The 5,451-nt window shown below is 38.6% G+C and overlaps 1 pseudogene; it reads right to left on the reverse strand.

Annotated features, from left to right (window-relative positions):
- Positions 1–462: 462 nt before the first annotated feature.
- Positions 463–2,329, reverse strand: LOC101355556 (sentrin-specific protease 6-like; annotated as a pseudogene).
- Positions 2,330–5,451: the final 3,122 nt, after the last annotated feature.

Raw genomic sequence — 5,451 nt, forward strand, 5'->3', positions numbered from 1 at the left:
TTGATGGTGGTGGTGGTGACATGATTTTTTTTTCTTTTTAGCACTTAGAATATTTATTGAAGGAAATGAATACAATCATGCTTTTATACTTATTCAACACATTATTATCTAATCTAGGGTAGTAACAATTTTCTTAAAGGCTTAAAATACTATAAGAATAGCATAATAAGCTAGCATTTACTGAACACTTAGCATGTGCCAGAAACTTTTCCTACAGCCTGACATGTATTATGCCATTTAATTATCATAGTTCTCACAATAGCCCTTTGAGATAGATAGTATTATTATTTCCTTTTTAAAAATGAGGAAACACAGGTAGTGACAGATTAAATAACTTCCCAAATGTCACACAGTAAGTGGCAATGTTGGAATTGAAAACTCAGTGACTTTGACACTAGAAAACAAAGGTATACAATATGACAGGAAATTAAAGATTTGCTAATAGGTTAGTAGAAGATTAATTTATTTCAAGTAAAAATCTGTAATAACATCATTTAAAAATTCTTCATTTAATGCAGTTCCTCATTAATAACAGATGCCTCCCTTATCTGGAGATGGTAGATATATTATCAATTTTTTACAGGACCAGTGAAGACAATATGACTCTCTCCAGTTTCTTCCTCCTCATCAAAAAAACAAAAACAAAAACAAAAAAAAAACTAGAATTCTGGTTTGTTTTGAGTCTATATTTTAGATTCATAGGCCACATTTTAAATTTTGTTTCTTTTTGCACATAACTTCCTTTGATGCTTTCTTTATAGTCTTGTACAGACACCACACCTGCTATTGGCTTCTTCATGGGAAATCTTTGCAGAAAAATTAGAAACATTGTTCCTGATACCAACGTTAGTAATAATAATTTCAAATACTATATTTGCTAGAAGATCAAGGCCACTTTGAAAAACTAAAAATAATATATTACCCTTCCAGATTTGTTAACTTATTTATTCCTTTACAATCGTTACAACTTCATCCTTGCAGTTGCACTCTCAGCCTTTGATTAACTGCTGGTACCATGTGTCGAAACACTACTGGTGCTTTTTAGACATTATACCATTCACATTTAGTTAGATCAGGGCTATCTCAAATAATTTCTGCAGGATCATTTTCCAGTTCTTCTAGCTATATCTTGACAAAAATCTAAACAAAAAATCATAAGCTTTATTAATAGCTGGAAGAGTGTTCTACTGGTGGTAATCTTTGACGGTTCAGAATGACATCGTCAAAGAAACTTTGGCAGCTTAAAGATACAAGATCAACCAAAATTTCTTGAGAAAGCACTTGATGTTTTAGAGGTATGTTGGTAATAGAATTACCAAACTGGTCTTTCATTCTTACTTTTCTTAGTAATGTAACTGTGTTTAACTCTGAATCTGCTGGAATGCTTCTTAGTTCATATTCTACTTTGCAAGTATTCTCTTCTGCTTTTCTAGTGGATGGTGCCAGAGAAGAACATGCTGAACCAACAGGTTCAGGAGATAGCTTCTTTATTGGTAGTCTTGTCATCATGATTATCATTAGCATCACTGGACAAGATGATTAGAACATCTAGGTCTAACAGGCCTGTTTTCCTTTCTTTCAGGTTTATAATTTTTATTTATTTCAGGTTTATTTTTGCTCCAAGGTAAAAGGGCTTTACCATTGGTGTGTAAATAATTCTACTAACATTATAATTCACAATAATAGCAATTGGAACGTTTCCCACATGGTTGCCATGAAATTTCCTGATTGTTAATCCTATGTTTTGTGATTTTTGTCCTTCAGAATTCTGATGAATCTGCATTCTTAATAATGATCAAATTCATTGAAAGTTACAGCTTGATTGCAATTTCTTTGCAGATCATTAGGAAAATTAATACCACACCTTTGGTATTTGGTCTGATTTTCTTTTCCACATTTTTGGCAGTGTTCATGCTGTTCAGAAACCTCGGAATGGGGTAGGTAAGCATTTTTTTGAAGCAGGAGACAGAAGGGAAATAGACCGATATGTACTACAGTGACGATTCTGTTGTACCTTCCGCTTAATTTCAGGCTTCAGTTGTGATTCAGAGTCTTCTGTTTTCTTCATTATGCCAGGGGCACGATATACTCTTACAGGGTTAATTACAATTTTTTGTACATGAGGTAGGTATTCTTCACATTGGGCCGTTGTTTTTACTACTGATATTTGTGTATTAGTATGATGCAGTCCAAGAAAGTAATGATGCGTTTTGTGTATTTTCACTCAATTTTTTTATTGTTAATCAACTTGTTAAGTCCAATTGTGTGGTGTTTTCAAAATTTGAAAACTTTCAATCTTGTTTAGTCTTACACACTTTTTAAAGATGAAATTGCTAGAGCCAGGAAGGACAGTTTCAGATTGACGATTTAACTTCCAGAGAAGTGATTTCTCAGCGGCACCGCCTCTCTTACTAGCGCCACCTTCCTCCTCCCACTCAGTCTCCTTCTTAATCCATAGCCGCAGTAGGACAGCGGCTGAAAGATGCGAGCTTCAGACTGGGCTGTGGCGAACGGAGCTGCCTCCTCCGTGTGGGCCTGCACCACAGAGGCCGGGTGCTCTAGGCCTGTATGTGGCAGGCCGGTAGAGAAGTCCACGACCTGGGAGCCGCTGGGGGAATGCGAGCTGCAGCGATGGCAAAGGCAACTCTCGAGCCACAACTCTTCAAACACCACCCACACAGGCCACCTGGAAAGCTTGCCCCACTGCGGAAGGGACTGTGGAAAGCAAACATGCCAAGCGGGGGTAGGAGGGTGGCTAGGTCTCCGTGACTGTCAGGCGCCCCCAAGTTCTTCCGCTCCTTCTGCAGCCGCAAGGGTAACACTGTCTGCCCACCTAGCCCAGGTGCGAATGCATCACCTGGGCCCTTGCCACTGTCCATATGCATAGGGGTAAGCAGTGGTGTCACTAGGTTTGGTGTCACCCAGTGGGGTAACTCATGGTGTCAGCCTCCACCCCCCATGGACCTCTTCCTGTACTAGACCATACAGAATCATTAGTAATTTTTTTTTTACTAATGTTGTTATAAATCATAGTTCCCATATATCACTCCTTTTTCTCTTTAATTACTACTTCATTCTAAAAAAAGTTATTGATATAGGTTCACAAATACTAATTACCATAATACTGTAGCTAAACACTAGAGAATTTGACAAAATTGGCGACTATAAAAATACCACCACCAACAAAAACTATACAGGCTTGTAGCCCTGCAGAGGAAACCATGTGATTCTCAGAAACATCGTTTGTAATTGGGTAATAATGACAGGTCTGACCAGAGTGCGTTAGAAGCTTCAAAAAGTAAATTAGCATAGAGTTTTAGCCTTGTAGGTATATTGATACATGTAAACAGGGCTTACAAAAATGTTTTTGTTGTTATAACTAACTACAGGGTTGTTTTTATAGACAGTCATTTTGGTGTCACCCCTGCTGACAGTGTCACCTGGTACAGTCCACCCCCCCCATGCCCCTCTAATGATACCACTGGGGATAAATCTCCTCTGCTGCAGAATGCTAGGCTTCATAGTAAGTGATATCACTGGCAAGGTAGCCCACCCTGATGTGTAACAAAGAGGTTTCGCTGTGTTGGTAAAAGTTGTGTCTGATTATAAGGCAGAAGGAAATATCAAATAACAAAGGGCTCCATAAAGAGTGACGTCAGAGATGGCGTACATAGTGTTCACCCCATCCCGTGTGCATTATAGACATAACTAATCCATCACAGCACTCTTTTTTGCTGAGGGAGGACATGGTTTGGAATGATTTTCAGATAGCTCCTGACTATCAGTTGGAGTTGAGCCTCCACACAAAATCTATCCACCATCTATGACATTGATGAAGACTCCTTACATAACTACTTTTTTTAAACAAACTTGTATATGTGAAGAAGCTTGAAAATATTTCAGTATTATTTCAAATACAAATCAATAGAGATATGGAACAAGAGCAGAGGGAAGAGAAATATGAGTAGTAGGCTTAAGCAACCATGGCTTTTGGTGTAAGCGGCCTTTGGATCAGGCCCTTCAGGATAAAGAAGTTATGGATCAGTGGAGAAAAAAAGGGTGAAAAAGAGGAGACATGTCAGGGCATTAGCAAAGACAGTAGAATCAAGTGTTGCTAAAATACTAAGGGATGAAAATGTGCATAACCCCAGCCTTCTTTTCTCTGTGCCTTCTTTCCATGAGCAATGCCATTATCCTCCCTGCACTTTATCCTCATTCTGTTTCCCCTCAACCAAATCCCACTGTCAGAAAAAGATCTGACAAACTCATTCATACTAAAGGATACATGATTGATAAGGCCCAATGAAAAATCTTTCCCTTAACTATTTTGAATACTTGTTAGAAGCAAAGCCCTAAGCTTAAGTTAACAAGGTAGAATTTCACAAACTAGTGAACGCAGGAGCAGGGTAAAGGCAGGAGATACTCTAGGGAAACAGAAACCTTCCTCAAGTCTGTGAAATCATAGCAGAGAGGCAAATGCTGAACAATGACATAAACAGAAATACTTTTGGTGAAGACAATTTATTCTGTCTACAGTACCCAGTGTTTTTTTTTTTTTTTTTTTTTTAAATAGCTTTAAACCCTTTGCCACTGAGTCGATTCTGACTCATAGTGACCATATAGGGCAGAGTAGAACTGCCCCATGGGGTTTCCAAGGCAGTAAATTTTACGGAAGCAGACGGTCACATCTTTCTCCCACAGAGCGGCTGGTGAGTTTGAACTGCCAATCTTTCAGTCAGTAGCTGAGCACTTAACCAGAGCTCCTTTAAATGGCTTTATTGTTGTTGTTAGGTGCTGTCCAGTCAATTCTGACTCATAGCGACTCTGTGAACAAAAGAAAACACTACCTGATCCTATGAATCCTCACAATCATCACTGTGTTTGAGCCCATTGTTGCAGCCACTGCGTCAATCCATCTTGTTAATGGTCTTCCTCTTTTTCTCTGACCCTCTGCTTTACCAAGCATGACGTCCTTCTCCAGGCACTGGTCTCTGCTGATAACATGTCCAAAGTATGTGAGACAGAGTCTTGCCATCCTCCCTTCTAAGGAGCATTCTGGCTGTACTTCTTCCAAGCCAGATTTGTTCATTCTTCTGGCAGTCCATGATATAACAATATTCTTAACCAACACCATAATTCAAATGCGTCAGTTCTTCTCCAATCTTTATTATTCACTGTCCAGCTTTCCCATGCACATGAGGCAATTGAAAATACCATGGCTTAGTTCAGGAGCACCTTAGTCCTCAAAGTGACATCTTTTCTTTTTAACACTTGAAAGAGGTCTTTTGCAGCACATTTGTCCAATGAAAAATATCATTTGATTTCTTGACTGCTACTTCTATGAGCATTGATTGTGGATCCAAGTAAAACGAAATCCTTGACAACTTCAATCTTTGTTTATGATGATCTTGCTTATTGGTCCAGTTGTGAGGATTTTTGTTTTCTTTATGT

Source organism: Trichechus manatus, unplaced genomic scaffold (assembly GCF_000243295.1).
Source record: "Trichechus manatus latirostris isolate Lorelei unplaced genomic scaffold, TriManLat1.0 scaffold00172, whole genome shotgun sequence".
Taxonomy (NCBI): Eukaryota; Metazoa; Chordata; class Mammalia; order Sirenia; family Trichechidae; genus Trichechus; species Trichechus manatus.